Source organism: Chiloscyllium plagiosum, chromosome 33 (assembly GCF_004010195.1).
Source record: "Chiloscyllium plagiosum isolate BGI_BamShark_2017 chromosome 33, ASM401019v2, whole genome shotgun sequence".
NCBI classification, from domain to species: Eukaryota; Metazoa; Chordata; class Chondrichthyes; order Orectolobiformes; family Hemiscylliidae; genus Chiloscyllium; species Chiloscyllium plagiosum.
In genome coordinates this window covers 21,458,617-21,476,272 of record NC_057742.1, presented here as the reverse complement: position 1 = coordinate 21,476,272, position 17,656 = coordinate 21,458,617, and positions in this window count along the sequence as shown.

Genomic DNA, 17,656 nt, shown 5'->3' with positions numbered 1-17,656 from the left:
GACAATCTGTTCATTCTGTGTTCTACATCTGGAGCACAAAATCACCTTTTTTGAACAGTCTAATTATTACTTCCATATTTTGCCTGCTTATGTTCCCTTCCCATGTTTTTCTCTCTTTCTATTCCTTACTCAGAGTGGAATGCAGTTTCACGGCACTGCATGCAAACTCTACTTCTGGGGCAAGTGAACGTCTTATAAAAATCATCGGAATTAAAGTTTGTCATTGCTTAGAGAACTTAAAGGTAAGTATCTTCAGTTAAGTATCAAATTACTTGTGGTATACAGTAAGTATAAATTCATATACAGTGGGATGATTTATCAGTTTGTCTAAAATCACAAAACAGTACATATCACACTCAAAATGGTCCACCTGATTTGTTTTTGGACCGACATACAGATCACTTCAACTCAAATTGAATTAAATTTTAATGTGATTAATTAAGATGCCATTACACGTTTACTTAATCAAGAAATGATCTGCTAAGGTGCTAGTGTCCGTACCTCTAAGCCAGAAGCTTGGGCTGTGAAGCTCTGTTGCACCAGAAGTGTACCATAACAACTCAGGACAGTTGATTTGATAAAATAAAACTGGTCTACTTGGGAACTGTCTGATAGATGACAATACATAAGGGGTTTACTAACAATGATCCAAACATACTACAATATGTTGCAACAAGAGAAGCAAAGTATCTGGAACATGCATAGACAGAGAACAAAACTGCATATTTCCTAGACTCATCAAATTGAATGACTGAGGAAGTCAACAACACAAGGACAGAACAATAAATTAGATTGAGTGAATTCAATATCAGATCAAGTAAGAAGAATGCAAAGAGAGAACGGAAGTTTGGATTAAGAGGCACAAAGAAAGAAAAAGAGACAGAAAGAAAAAGTTTCATTAAAACATTGTCAACAATCAATTTCAAATGGAATGAGACTTTACACTGGTTAAAAGATAACTATCAGTGGCAGAAAGTTTTACTGGCAGTAATTAATGCATCACTTGGCAAAAGAGTACTTCAGATTGAAATGGAGAAGACATAGTTTGTACCTATCAAGCAAACACAGTATGTCTCACCATTCAAAGTAATTCAGTAGTGAGGCAGATGACAAGACATAGTTTTTAACAAAGCTAGTGGAGTGGTGCATTTCAGACAACAAATTTTGGATATTATATTTTAAGTTCATATCAAAGTATTTCTTTGACTGCAAAGTCTATTCCAAACTTTTTGGAGGCTAGCAACATTATGGGACTGTACACAGTTGGCCCACTTCTGAGGTTTGGATTTAGACCAAGTCAAGTCAATTAAATTTTTATATAAGGCTCCTACATTAAACAATTTTGGCCATTCTGTACTGAGATGCCAATTGATGTGAAAAGCAGTAGTAAAATGCCACAAGCCAATATTAAATTGATATTTAGTTCAGATACACCACAAGAATTGGACAATGAACAACAGAAATCAATATGAGGACTGTACAAGTGTTTTCCTGAGGATGCGCTAATAAGACCGATCAGCAACAGCAGTGTTGCTTCACTCTGCCGATGCCTGTACAACAACAGACCTGCTGTTGATCCAGACATGGTTACTGAATAGGAAATTACTATCGATATCTTGAGTATAAACTTCCTGTTTATAGACAAAACAGCAGTCAATAATGATCAGGTAACAACAGGCATAATGATTAATAAATTATTAAGACTTGGGCTGTGTTAAACAACTAGCTATTTATGAAAACTACTTTTAATCTACTGTTTATGAAGTGGACGTGATCTATATAGACTTCATTAAGGTGTTCAACAAGGTTCCTCATGGTAGACTAGTTTGTAAGGTTAGATCTCATAGAATACAGGGAGAACTAACTCTTTGGATACAGAACTGGCTCGAAGGTAGAAGGTAGAGGGTGGCGGTAGAGGGTTGCCTTTCAGACCGGAGGCCTGTGACCAGTTGTATACCACAAGGATAGGTGCTGGGTCCACTATTCATCATTTATATAAATGATTTGGATGTGAGCATAAGAAGTATAATTAGTCCGTTTGCAGATGATACCTAAATTGGAAGTGTTGTGGACAGTGAAGAAGGTTACCTCAGATTACAATGGGATCTTGATCAGATGGGCCAATGGGCTGAGGAATGGCAGACGGAGTTTAATTTAGATAAATGTGAGGAGCGGCTTGTGTGTGCAGCTGATGAATCTTGCATTCATATATTTCACATATTTCCTGACAGTTTGAGCATACATGTCAAGCCCAGTGCTGCAGCCCTCCAGTGGGGTCCAAGTTGACTACTTCTTTGGTCATTCCTCTGTAGATCCCTGTAATGATTGTCCCAGTTCATTGGTGGACTCATTGGGATCACAGCTGACATCTTGAAGGAATTCCTGGAGTCTCATCCATCTGATGAATTCCTCCGTGTCTGCTGCTAGACTCATGGGGTCCATTCTCGTGGCGGGGCAGAAATTGAGCCCTTTGCTAAGAACTTTGATCTCTTCCAGTTGAAGGGTGTGGTCCAATAAGTTGACTTTCGATTTCCCATGGTGATAATGTTTTCATCCGTGGTGCTGTCGGGGGAGATTGGCTACTGCTGGTGGTAATGCCAAGTTTCTCCAGTTTCTTGTTCTTGGTGTGCATGTACATGGTATAGTTTTGTCACCTTATCTGTTTGGCAATGTCACGCAACTGTACTGTTGTATCCTGAGTGCAGGCTGAGAGTGTGGACTCCAACCTGGTCTCAAGGTTATGGTGCCTGCTGCAGAGTTGGTCCAAGAGATGATGAAGAAGTTTGCGAGAGGTGCGGCGGCAAAGTCTCTCATTCTGTGTTGTAGGTCGACTTGAGTGGGTTCATGATCTGTAATCCATTTGGGATCCTCACTGCTCTCCTGCATTTCTGCAGAAACTTGGTGTCTGTGTTGATAAGCGTGATCTTCTTGCAGATCCTCTCCACTTTGAGCCACCTGTTCATGGTGGCGATGGTCACCATGACGTGGAGATGCTGGTGTTGGATTGAGGTGGACAAAGTTAAAAATCACACAACACCAGGTTATAGTCCAACAGGTTTAACTGGAAGCACTAGCTTTCAGAGCGCTGCTCTTTCATCAGGTGGTGTGGAGGTTAAGATCATGCTCACAGAATTTATAGCCAAAGGAGTCCAGTGTGATGGAGATGTGATGCATTTAACAATTTTAGATTAAACACTTAATTTTTTATATGTATATGTATATGTGTATGGAAGTGTGTGTCTATGTGTGTGTGTGTAAACTTGGTTAAGTGTGTGTGTGAGTGTGATAGGGTATGTGTGAGAGGGTGCATGTGTTAGTGTGAGTGCAGGGGATATATGTGTTTGCATGTGAGAGTTTGTGTATGAGGGAGGGTCTGCTTGGGTGTGTGAGTATGTCGGAATGTTGGTATGTGTGAGAGAGTGTATCATGTGTTCGGGTCACCTGTAGTGTGACATGAACCAAAGGTCCCAGTTGAGGCCATTCCCATGGGTACAGAACTTGGCTATCAGCTTCTGCTCATCCACTCTGCTTTGTTGCTTGTCCTGAAGTCCGCCTTGGAGGATGGTCACCTGAAGGTCTAAGGCCAAATCTCCTGGACTGTTGAAGTGTTCACCGACAGGGAGGGAACATTCTGCCTGGTGATTGTTGTGTGGTGTCCATTCATCCGCTGTTGTAGCCTCTGCTTGGTCTCACCAATGTACCATGCCTCAGGACATCCTTGCCTGCAGCATATGACATAGACCACATTGGTCAAGTCACATGAGTACTCACTGCGTACATAGTGGGAGGTTCCCCCACATGTAATGGTGTAATCCATGTCGATACCCTGTCACGTCATGCAGTGCTGCCGTGACAGGGTTGTATGGTGTTGTTGTCCTGAAGTTTGGGCATTTTGCTGTGAACAATGATCTGTTTATGGTTTTGTTGGTTGTTTAAATTTAAATATATCTGTTTCTGTGGATAGGCTTGCCACCAATACTCATTACAAACTTACTGACTCCCACAGTTACCTTGAGTATACATCCTCACATCCTGTCAGGACCCTATTCCAGTCTCACAGTTTCTCCGTTGTATCTGTTCTGACGATGACACCATCCGCAGGGGGGACCTCAGACATGTCGACCATTTTCCAAAACCAAGGATTCTGCGTCACTGTGGTTGACTGGGCCCTCAGCCATGTCTAACTGTTTCCTGTTCTTATGCCCTCATCCCCTCTGTTCTCTCCTACATCACTGATAGTACCCCCCCGGTCCTCAGTTTTCATGCCACCAGCAAAGGATGATAAGCTGCCATTTCCACCACCTCCAGCTGGATGCCATCACTAGACACATATTCCCCTCCCTGGCCAGCATTCTGCAGGGATCACTCCCACCAGGATAGTCTGGTACACTCGCCCTCTGATCCCAACACCTCCTCACACCGTTATGGCACCTTCCCATGAAATCCCAGAAGATGTTATACCTGCCCAGTTACTTCCTCCCTCTTCACTATCCCAGGCCTCAGATACATTTTCCAGGTGAAGCAGAAATTCATTCATTCTAGTGTACTGTGTTTGCTGCTCACAATGTAGTTTCCTCCACACTGGGGAGATTAAACACAGACTGAGTGTTCACTTTGTGGCACATCTATGTTCTGTCGGCAGAAAAGGGCCTCGGCTTCCTGTTGCCTGCCACTTCAACACAGCACTGTGTTCCCTGGCCAACATCTCTGTCTCAGACTTGTTGCAGTGCTCCAGCAAAGCGCAGCACAAGCTGGGAGACCAGCATCTTACTTTCCACTTGGGAACTGTGATGAAGCTGTTTCTTGAATAAGGTTATGCAGACCTGAGTTTTTTTTTGTCAGAGAGGTCTTAAATGACAGAGGCTCAAAAAAGCCTGGGCATCGAAAGGTTTTAGGGCCAGTTTGTTTATCACTAACAGATACTGTCTCAGGCAGAAGGCTTTCAAATAAAAAAGAACACACTTGTATAATGAAAGGGGACTGGCCAGTTCTCCCAGCTCAGGTTCTCTCTGGGTTGTTTCTTTTTTAGCGGTAGCATGGAAAAGCTGTTGGATCAAGAAGCACATTCAGGCTGGTACTCTCTCGCTGTGACTTCCATCCTGTAAGAACTTGTGTTTGATTTTTGTGCCAAGGGATGTTTATAGGGATTGTTACGAGTATTGGAATGGCATCATTGAGTTAGGATAGTCTGTTGGGTGATCGGATAGTATACATTATTCGGAGTTCTGTTTTCTGTACTTTGTGTTTCATTCAGTAATCTTGTAAATAAATTCTGTTTTGTTTAAAACTAAGTGGTTTGACCAGCTGATTCTCTTCTGGATCATCCACTTTACACTTGCTTAAAAAAACCTAGCAACGTTAGGGTTTGGGCTACCTTCTTGAAATGTTTTGAGGAGTCTGACCTGGTCCATAATGGGGATCTTGCAGCTTTCCCAACTTAATATCGAATTTAATAATGTTAGGGCCTGAACCGTTTCGTTCTTGTCCTTTCTCCACCCCCTACTCCCCAGGTCATCACTTGGGCTTTCACCACAGCCAACTCATTTTCACCCATTGATGGTTCACATTTGCAGCATTTTTTCTGCCGGCTCACCACTATCCATTCCTTTGTCTGCTCAACTGCAGTTCTCTCTGGGCTCCATCTCCACTTATCATTTACTCCTTCCCCTCTTACCCCTCCCTCACCCTAATTTCAGCATATGTGTAACAACCGTCTCGTAGCTACAATCCATTTTGAAGAAGGGTCACTGGACCTGAGACACTGGCACTGCTTTCTCTGCACAGATACTGACAGACCTGCTGCATTTCTCCAGCTGTTTCTATTTTTTTGTTTTGCATTTCCAGCATCCATTGTTCTTTGATTTCTTTTTCATTCAGCATCAGTCCATCTCTGTTATAATGTTAAAAAAACTGCAATTGCTGGCAATATACAGAGCAGAAAATATCCAACAAAGATCAAGTATTAAACATGAGCTGAGTTCTAAATTCTTACTTAGAATGGAACTAAATTGTTTGCAGTGAGCAGGAACAGTGTTCGGAGAACAATTGTCGTGCCAGATTCACTTCATACCTTAAGTGCAAAAGCTGCAAAGCAAATGGAGCTAGTTGAAAATGAATTTTCCTCATGCTTTTGCACAAGGTTTTATTTGTAATAGGAATAGGAATTTCTTTAACATATCTCAAGCTCAGACAGAGCTCGGCAGTTGACCTTAGTGTCCCAGGGTAAAATTGAAAAAGAACATTAGCCAATGTCTTTCTTTCTGTTCCATCTTTCCCTTCCATCACTGACTGTAAAAGATATTTTTCCATTCTCAATTTTTTTTCCCTTGAAATCGGAAGCATTGCACATCTAGGATTGTGCCTGCCTGCTTCTGTTTGTAAAAGGATTATGTTTTGACAAGTCAATATTTAATATTGTTAACACATAGCTCAGCTCTCATGATGGTTGTAATTTATAATCCACTGAATTTAGATTGAAGTATTTTGTCTTGAATTATTTAATTCTTCATACAATTGGTTGACAGTTCTCTTCTCCTTTCTAATAATATCTGGTGCTCAAAGCAACACAAGGTACTTGACTTTTCAGCTCCAACTATGTTTTTGAACACAGCACTACAGCATCACGAAGGGTCACGATGATTTGTTTATTACTGTAATGAGTGCCTACAGCAAGAAAGTAATATTAAATGCATGAGAAGTACATTATTTTAATAATTGATGTTCAGGATTGACTAAATAAGAATGTTATGATCCTGTACAGAATGCTAATACCGTGTCGCACAAATACTGAGTAAAATCTGTGTGTTTTCATGACTAAATAAGCCACTTCCTTTTTTTCCTTATGTCAATAATCTCTCTTTGGATTCTAAAGGCATGGACTATTTATCGGTGTGGATACTGAAGCTGCTAAATGCCCTCCTGTACCTTTCCTGAGTGGCCCTTCATTGTGTCAGCCACATTGGTAACTGTCAACAAGCTGTATGGCCGGGCAGACCACCGTTAATCCCAGTGCTGCACTCAGCTAATGTACTGACAGCACACTTCCAGAAGAGAGTCACAGTTTGGTTATTTCGCCACTGCCTGATGCTGAGGTTAGCTGTAGCATTACCCCGTCACCCTTCTGCTTCACATCAATTTACCCAGGACAGAGCAAACTTCAAAACCTTGGACATTCCTCATCTGCAACACACATTTACTGGAATATTTACTAAATTGTCAGTAATTGCCATAGTTCATCCCTTAAGCTGGAAGATTTGTTTTGTATGACAATGTATTACTAATGAAATGTTTAGCATATTAATCCCCTTTAATGTTAGAGAAATTTTACATACCTGTTAACAAAGTGATAGTCCAGCAAAGTTTCTACCTCAGAGGCAGACAGTGTGGGATGCTTAATGTTAATCATGTCTTAAAATAGGCATATGTTCGAGAATGGAATAGTGTAGGTTAGATGGGCTTCAGAGCTGAAAATGTGTTGCTGGAAAAGCGCAGCAGGTCAGGCAGCATCCAAGGAGCAGAAGAATCGACGTTTCGGGCATAAGCCCTTCTTCAGATGGGCTTCAGATTGATTTCACAGGTCACACAACATTGAGCACCAAAAGGCCTGTACTGCATTGTAATGTTCTATGTTCTATCTGCTTTAAGTTAGATAACCTAGAGAAATCAGAAGCAGCCCAGCTCTTTTTGATGGCCGTGAGGTGAAATTTACACATAAACCTATCAAAATCACGTAACAGTTATCAGGTTTTCACACAGTAATTCACAGGAAAGACCCCACTGCTGTATGTGACAGAGGGAGAGACAGGCAAGGTAGCTACTTCTACAGGGAAGCATGAACATTGTTCTGCGTTGTGGATTAAGCAGAATAACTGGTGAGGGTTGGTGTTCCGTTTGAAAGAAATAAGACAGAATGGGATTTTTTTTTGCAATTTTAAGGAATAAACACATGTCAATATGGGGCCTTGCTGTTGGAAGATAGATGAGAAAAACTCAGGCTAAAAAGAATGTTTCTGAAGGACACCATGAATTTTAATCCAGGACAGATCTGAGCCTGCTGGAGAGCCAGAAATAACATTGAAAAGGTTGCACATCTGCCAGAAATGTGTCATGTGGCATAAAATGCCGTAAGTTATATAACAATTGCATGGGTTATACAAAACTTCCTCCTCTTTGGTATATGAATTGCCCATTAAATAAGGAGGAATCTGATGGAGCAGACAGGAAACTTACAGTATCCAATAATATGACTTCCTGTGGATCTGGTGCCAGAACATGTTTGCTGGAGGTAAGCTGCCCTCTAGCGGAGGAATAGTATCCCTTGGGGATTGTGAGAGATTAATCGTACTTCTGCAATTTAAGTGGATAAACTTATTAGTAATTCAAAGTTTGTGAGAAGATTTGTAGCTCGGGTGCTCGTTGCTGTGGTTGTGTTCGCCGAGCTGGGAATTTGTGTTGCAGACGTTTCGTCCCCTGTCTAGGTGACATCCTCAGTGCTTGGGAGCCTCCTGTGAAGCGCTTCTGTGATCTTTCCTCCGGCATTTGTAGTGGTTCAAATCTGCCGCTTCTGGTTGTCAGTTCCAGCTGTTCCCTGCAGTGGTCGGTATATTGGGTCCAGGCTGTCAGTTCGGAAATGCTCTTGATGCATGGTAGTGTGGCTAGTCCTTTGGGTTGCGGCATGTCCTCATTCCGTTGTCTTTCCCTTAGGCATCTGTTGATGAAATTGACAGCCAGACTACTGCGACCACTAGGACTCATAGCACACAAACCAACAGCCACTCTCAGATAACAACTCACCAGAACGAAGGACCCAATACCCAGCATGAGCAAATCCAATGTAGTGTACCAAATCTCATGCAAGGACTGCACAAAACACTACATAGGACAAACAGAAAGACAGCTAATGATCCGCATCCATGAACACCAACTAGCCACGAAACGACACGACCAGCTATCCTTAGTAGCCACACACTAAGCAACATGACAAGCAACATGAATTCGACTGGGACAACGCTATTATTATAGGACAAGCCAAATAGGGAACAGCCAGGGAATTCCTAGAGGCATGGCACTCATCCACAGATTCAATCAATAAGCACATCGACCTGGACCCAATATACCGACCACTGCAGCGGACAGCTGGAACTGACAACCGGAAGCGGCAAATTCAAACCACTACAAATGCCGGAGGAAAGATCACAGAAGCGCTTCACAGGAGGCTCCCAAGCACTGAGGATGTCACATTGACAGGGGACGAAATGTCTGCAACACAAATTCCCAGCTCGGCGAACACAACCACAACAACTTATTAGTAATGTCAATAAGCAAACAGATTTTAAAGCTGTCAAAGAACTGTCAAACGGTTGTAGGGATCTGTCAAGACTGTCAAGTTATTTTAAATTAGTGTAATTCTTTTAAGCTTTGAATAAAATGTCTAGTTTTATTTTAGTAGATTGCTTTCTATTTCACTCTGTTAACATAAGCCTGATTATTTCCAATCCTGGATTAGCTCTTCCTGGTTCATTTCTGAAGGATCTATGATCAGAGTGATGAGTCATCAATCTCAAGAAAGTGGTGACAGTTGTCACTGGCCTAGTAATCCAGAGCACCAGGTTAATGTTCTGAAGGCATCAAATCCACTATAGCAGATGGTGAAATTTGAATTTAATATCAAGCTGGAATAGACTCCTAGTCTCATGGTAACCATGTCATCACCAATTGTTGTAAAAACCCATCTGGTTCACTAATGCCCTTTAAAGAAGGAATTCTGTCCCTAGGTCTGGATTCTTAATATTAATCCAGATCCACAACAATGTGGTTGACTCTCAATTGCCCTCTGGACAATTAACAATGAGTGATAAATGCTTCTCAACAAGCAATATCCATATACTATGAATGTATTTTAAAAAGTACATCCCAAACAGATGCTTTTGGGCTATTCATGTAGAACAATGAATTTCAATAAAAACAAAATGCTGTGAATGCTGGAACTCTTGAATAAAAACAGTGAGTGCTGCAGAAAATCAGAAGGGATGGCAGCGTTTTTAGAGACAGACACAGGGTGAACATTTCAGATCCAATATGACTTTTCTTCAGAACTGAACCTTTTTGTTGAGTTTTTCCAGCACATTATATTTTTGTTTACGATAAATTCTAATGCCTGAAGTTGTTTTGGACTCTTTGATGTGATACCATGAATTCCAATATCTGTTGAGCTGGAATAAAATGTTTGTTTTCTCGTAAGGCGTTATTGAGGTTAGATCATTTAAGTTTAGTCAATGTGTGCTGATGAGAGTTTTCATTATCAGTGTAGCAAATTATGTGATACACTTACTTTATTTAATAGAACTTTACGTTTTGTCTCTTATGCATGGCACCTGAGCTGAGTTGGCATGATAAGTGAAAAGCTGAAAATGTGTTGCTGGAAAAGCGCAGCAGGTCAGGCAGCATCCAAGGAGCAGGAGAATCGACGTTTTGGGCATGAGCCCTTCTTCAGGAATCTTCCTGAAGAAGGGCTCATGCCGGAAACATCGATTCTCCTGCTCCTTGGATGCTGCCTGACCTGCTGCCCTTTTCCAGCAACACATTTTCAGCTCTAATCTCCAGCATCTGCAGTCCTTACTTTCTCCCTGATAAGTGAAAAGGACAAATTATGGCAGTGGGGAGCATGAGTTGGCATAAGTTGGAACTAAGTTGCCATAGAGACTATAAAGGGTCAGAAAGTGGGCACATTTGTTGGAATGGGGGTTGTGGGAGTTCCATGTGGACAGTTACAAGACATTAGGCAGCATATGAGTGTGTGGGGCCAAGGAGGGGGGGGATTGTGAGGGATGGAGGGATGTTTCATATGTTTATCTTTATTTTAAAATTTGAATACAGTGCCAGCGCCCCATGGCAGACTTTCTGCCTATTCCTCAGCTGCAAAGGTTAATGGCAGGACCCTGAACAGCATTGATGTACAGAAGGATCTTGGGATTCAAGTCCATAGTTCCCTGCAAGTAGCCACGCAAGTAAATAGAGCAGTAAGGAAGGTGTATGGCATGCTTGCCTTTATTGGTCGGGGAAATTGAGTACAAGAGTCAGGAGGTCAGGTTACAGCTTTACAAGACTTTGATTAGGCCACACATAGAGCACTGCGTTCAGTTCTGGTCACCATGTTACAGGAAGGATGTGGAGGTTTTGGAGAGGGTGCAGAAGAGGTTTATCAGGATGCTGCCTGGATTAGAGGCTATGAGCTATAAGAAGCGGCTAGAAAAATTTGGGCCATTTTCTCTGGAGCATGGAGGCTGAGGGGAGACTTGATAGAAGTCTATAAACTCTCTTCTCAAAATTCGCTAAGAAGTCTATAAAATTATGAGATGCATAGATAGAGTTGATGGTCAGAAATTTTCCCAGAGTTGAAATGTCTAAAACTAGGAGGCCGGCATTTAAGATGAGCAAGTGGAAATTTCAAAGGCGATGTGAGGGTAAGTTTTTTACACAGAGTGGTTGGAGTTTGGAATGCAGTACCAGGGATAGTGGTGGAGGCAGATACAATAGAGGCATTTAAGAGACTTTTAGATAAGGGCATGAATATGCAAGGAATGGTGGGAAATGGACAAGGGCAGGCAGAAGGGAATAGTTTAATTTGGTGTAATGTTCTGCACAAAATCGTGGGTTGAAGGGCCCATTGCTGTGCTGTACAGTTCTATGTTGTATCAGACACCCTGTTTAAGTCTTCTCATGTTGGTCACCCCAGTTTTTAATCCAGCCCTCTGTCCAGAACAAAAATGGGATAGTCAGGTGGCCATTTTTAAAGGTCAGGTTCATGGTACCAAGAATTAGAGTCATAGAGATGTACAACATGGAAAGAGACCCTTCAGTCCAACTTGTCCTTGTCCATCCCGACCAGATATAATAACCTAATCTAATCCTATTTGCCAGCACTTGGCCCATATCCCACAAAACCCTTCCTATTCATACAAACATCCAGATGCCTTTTTAATGTTGCAATTGTACCAGCCTCCACCACTTCCTCTGGCAGCTCATTCCATACACGCACCACCCTCAGCATGAAAATGTTGCCCCTTAGGTCTCTTTTAAATCTTTCCCCTCTCACCCTAAACCTATACCCTCTACTTCTGGACTCCCCCCACCTCAGGGAAAAGACCTTGTATATTTACCCTATTCATGCCTCTCATGATTCTATAAACCTCTATAAGGTCAACCCTCAGCCTCCCACACTCCAGGGAAAACACAGCCCCAGCCTATTAGGGGTGGCACAGTGGCTCAGTGGTTAGCACTGCTGCCTCACAGCACCAGGGTCCCAGGTTCGATTCCAACCTCGGGTGACTGTCTGTGTGGAGTTTGCACGTTTTCCCTGTATCTGTGTGGGTTTTCTCTGGGTGCTCTGGTTTCCTCTCACAGTCCAAAGAGGTGCAGGTCAGGTGATTTGGCCATGTTTAATTGCCCATAGTGTTAGGTGCATTAGTCAGAGGGAAATGGGTCTGGGTGGGTTACTCTTCGGAGGGTCAGTGTGGACTTGTTGGGCTGAAGGGCCTGTTTCCACACTGTAGGTAATCTATTCATCTGTGCACCTGACCAAAGAACAAAAATTGGGGCCTTAGAGTTTCCTTGCTATCCTTGCAATTCTAATGACTTGAGTATATGCTCTAAATATCAAGTGCCTTGATGGCAAATATTAATCATTGCTGTGATGGAGTTATTTACACATTGATAAATTTGATCATTTTTACTCACTTCTGTGCTGCTGATCATATTTGTTGTCTTTTGTCTCTTTGTTAAATGTTGAGTTAATCAGTCATGTTAACCTCATCGGTAATACAGTTTTGGCTGAAGTGAAATATTTAAATTAATGCTAAGTGCATGGTTACTTATGATTACCACATCATTTTGTCATTTAAATAGAGGAAACTAGATTTTAAAATCACATTTTCTGTAATGGATTTCATGCAGAGTATAATTGCAATCAGGTGAAGTTATAAATAGAGGATTGCATTAAGCAGCAAAATGAGTTTACAGAATCTTCCATTTCTAGAAGGGGAAAGAAGGATTGAGAGCATGTTAGCTGAGTGAGAATCAAAAATTCAGGATCCCCCGATGGGGTAAACAATTGAAATTAAGTTCTCTGATCTTACAAAGGTGCAAGTGCCAGGAAGCCTATTTGCATGTACTGGCAGCACAATCAAACAGTAACTCCCTGGAATTCAGTCTTCTGTTCCAGTCGAAAAAACCCTGCTCCTCAGACCTTACTGCATATAGGGAGAAGCTTGACTTCTTCCTGAACTTGTAAATACTTCGATCCTGTCCCTGTAGCGACACACCTTTAATCAAAGGCTGCATTAAGTTAGAGTTTACAATCTGGCAATACAGTCAAAGCAGCAACTCTGAGAAGTGAGGTCAAGGAGAAGGAGCAAAGTGGAATAAAGGTCAAACGGGCAGGTATGGAGCACTGTTCATCCGCAGGTGAAAGGGTAGTCAACACAACATTTTCTTCCCTTTGCTGGGATGGCTGGCAAGGGAGAATAATAGTGCTGAATGTTTAAGGTGTGCTCCTTGCTGTATCAAGCTCACATTCAGGGATGTGTCTGGTGATACTGTTTGGCAGAGCGTATGCTGACAGTCATAGGGAGAGTCAATGTGGTAGTGTAGTGTTATTGTTAGGGATTGTACACTCTCATGACAGAGGTTCATGGAAGGAATGAATGCAAGTGGCCTCAAGAAAGTAAGCTGTAACAAAATAGGGTGATACAGTGGCTCAGTGGTTAGCACTGCTGCCTCACACTGCCAGGGACCCAGGTTTGATTCTAGCCTTGGGCAACTGTCTGTGTGGAGTTTGGATCAGAACATCTGCAGTTTCCAGCATCTGCAGTCCTCACTTTTGCCTGTATGGAGTTTGCATGCTTTTCCTGTTTCTGCGTGGGTTTACTCCGGTTTCCTCCCACAGTCCAAAGATGTGCAGGTTAGGTGAATTGACCATGCTAAATTGCCCATAGTGTTAGATGCATTAGTCAGAGGGAAGTGGGTCTAGGTGGGTTACTCTTCGGAGGGTCAGTGTGCACTTGTTGGGCGAGGGACCTGTTTCCACACTGCAGGGAATCTAGTCTAAAAGTTTGATTAACCAAAGGAAGGAAAATCTTAGTATTGAGAGACTTTGCAGGTCTCAGTTGCAAGTGAGATTGTTTGATATAGACAAATCCATGATGTGCTTATTATAGTGTTATTAGTATTTATTATATTGATTTTTATAATTACTTTAATTAATTCTTACAATGTGGTAGACTTTTATTCCTGCGTATTATTATAGTCTTGTCCCCGTTATTCCACTTGTTTTTCCTCGTATGTAGTCAGCTATTACAAGGGGGCATAGCTTTAAATTAAGGGGGGGTTGGTATAGGACAGATGTTAGGGGTAGGTTCTTTACTCAGCGAGTCGTGAGTTCATGGAATGCCCTGCCAGTAGCAGTGGTGGACTCTCCCTCATTATGGGCATTTAAGCGGGCATTGGATAGGCATATGGAGGATAGTGGGCTAGTGTAGGCTAGGTGGGCTTGGATCGGCGCAACATCGAGGGCCGAAGGGCCTGTACTGCGCTGTATTCCTCTATGTTCTATGTTGTCTCTCCCTACCTGCCCTCCTTCTTCTCTTCATTCCCTCTTCTCTCCATGCCCTCCTTCTTCTCTTCATTCCCTCTTCTCTCCATTAGCTCCCTTCCCTACTACACTCTATTCTCTGCTCCCTAGCTGTCTCCCACCTAACTTTCTTCTACCCTCCTAACATCCCTCCCATTCTCCTTCTGGCACCTGTCCTTCCAGCTTGACTGGTGGGGAGAGGAGGGTCATTGAGTGATCATGGGGCGGTGATGGTCTATTCTTTGTGTTTGTAGACCAAAGACCAGTCTGGGAAGATGACACGAGACTCTCCAGAATTTCATTACTCAAGTGCTCAGGAACAGCAGGCAGATGGGGGCTGTGAGGAAGTGAGTTCCACCGTGGCAGTGAAGGAGGACAATGTGTGGTTTCAAGAGGAACTTGAAGATAATGGCATTCCCATGCATCTGTTGCAGTTGTCCACTTAGGTGGCAGAAGTCACAGGTTTGGAAGGTGCTGTTGAAGGAGCTATGGTGAGTTGATGTATTGCTATTTTTCTTTTCATCATCATATACTTTTAAATCTAATTCTACTGCACTTTTATTTCTCCAATGTTGCAGCCTTTTCATTGTTAACTATTTGTTGATCACCTTGCCAACCATGCCCATTTCTCTGGTTGAGCACCTCTTTGCTTCACAGAGTTGGTCACTCTGGAGGAGTGGACACAGGGATCACCTTGCTCAAATGGGCACAGAAGGATCACAAAGAAGGTCAGCCTGCCAACTGAAATGGAAATGTTCATGGAAGCTCCTGGGAAGACATGAAAATATGTTGTAAGGAATGTTTATTATTGTTTATATCACAATAGGAAGTTGCATTTGATGCCCACGTACCTGCATTGACAAATATAACAAGCAGCGATCACTCTTGAATGCTGATGATCACCTTGACAAATTCAATAGGTTCAAGCATGATCATCTGTCGTGAAGTCACGGAGTCCTCCATCATGGAGACCGGCCCTTCAGCCCAAACTGGTCCATGCCTGGTCTGTGATCAGGCCTCATTTCCAATTTCACCATCTGATGCCCATTGATGCTAGCTGCAGCTTTGGGAATTTTAATTCATGTTTCGATGTTCATTATTTTGTTTTTACTGGTAGGAAACCTTCCAGCTACTATCCCTCAGGAAGAGGGCAATTGAATTGAGGGCGATTTAGTGGTTTGGATCAGAAGTTGGCTAGCTGAAAGAAGACAGATGATAGTGGTTGATGGGAAGTGTTCATCCTGGAGTTCAGTTACAAGTGGTGTACCGCAAGGATCTGTTTTGGGTCCACTGCTGTTTGTCATTTTTATAAACGACCTGGATGAGGGCATAGAAGGATGGGTTAGTAAATTTGCAGATGATACTAAGGTCAGTGGAGTTGTGGATAGTGCTGAAGGATCTTGCAGGTGACAGAGGGACATAGATAAGCTGCAGAGTTGGGCTGAGAGGCGGCAATTGGAGTTTAATGCCGAAAAGTGTGAGGTGATTCACTTTGGAAGGAGCAACATGAACACAGAGCACTGGACTAATGGTAAAGTTCTTGCTAGTACAAATGGCAGCGATCTCGGTGTCCGTGTACATAGATCCCTGAAAGTTGCCACCCAGCTTGATAGGGTTGTTAAGAAGGCATACAGTAGGTTAACTTTTACTGATAAAGTGATTGAGTTTCAGAGCCATGAGGTCATGCTGCTGTGTACAAAACTCTAGTGCTGACGCACTTGGAGTATTGTGTACAGTTCTGGTCACTGAATTATAGGAAGGACGTGAAAGCTTTGGAGAGGACTCAGAGGAGATTTAGTAGGATGTTGCCTGATATGGAGGGAAGGTCTTATGAGGAAAGGCTGAGGGACCTGAGGCTGTTTTCGTTAGAGAGAAGAAGACTTAATTGAGACATACCAGAGGGTTAGACAGAGTGGACAGTGAGAGCCTTTTTCCTCAGATGGTGATGGCTAGCACGAGAGGACATAACTTTTCTGATGAAGGGTTTATGCCTAAAACGTTGATTCCCCTGCTCCTTGGATACTGCCTGACCTGCTGTGCTTCTCCAGCACCACATTTTGATTTTGATTTCCAGCATCTACAGTCCTCATTTTCTCCTGGGTGACAGCTGCCAAAGGTAGTTCCTTTACCCAGAGAGTAATAGCAGCATGGAATGCACTGCCTGTAACAGTAGGAGACTTGCCAAATGTGAGGGCATTTACATGGTCATTGGACAGACATATGGATGAAAATGTAATAGTGTAGGGTAGATGGGTTTCTGATTGGTTCCACAGGTCGGCACAACATTGAGGGCCGAAGGGCCTGTACTGCACTGTAATGTTATATGTTCCAAGAGAATCTTCCTCCTTTTCTGGAGGAACTGGACCAGTACCTCGATTGAGGTGTCAGCGAATCCCAGAGCCAGGTTCTGTCTGCTTTGAGATATGTCCAGGGAGTAGGTGGGAGACACAAAATACTGTGTGACTGACCCACAGAGAGTGAATGCTTGCCTTATGCTTGTTAGATATAGCGCCTGGTAACGTTAAGATATTCCTGTTCAGCCCTGCCCTGTAAGATTTGCCACAACTCACGTGTATTTATAATGACATGTCAGCACAAATGATGTCGGGAAGAAGAGGAGGAACATACTACAGCGAGATTTCGGAGAACTAGGAAGAAGGCTGAAAAGCAGGACGTTCAAGGTGGTTATCTCCGGTTTGCTTCCAGTTCCTCAGGCTAGTGTGGCCAGAGACAGGGAGATAATGGACTTGAACGTGTGGTTGGGGAACTGGTGCAGGAAGCAAGGATTTAAGTTCTTGGATCACTGGGGTATATTTTGTGGTAAACATAAATTCTACAAGAGAGACGGCTTGCACCTAAATAGGTTAGGGACCAGTATTCTGGCAGGCAGGTTTTCTACTGCAACACCGCTACATTTAAACTAAGTAACGGGGGGAAGGGGACAAGCTGGATGTTTAAAAAGGAAATTGAAGGGAAAGTTAGAACAAGAGAAGTCAAGAAAGACAACTATATCAATGAGGCAGAAAACTC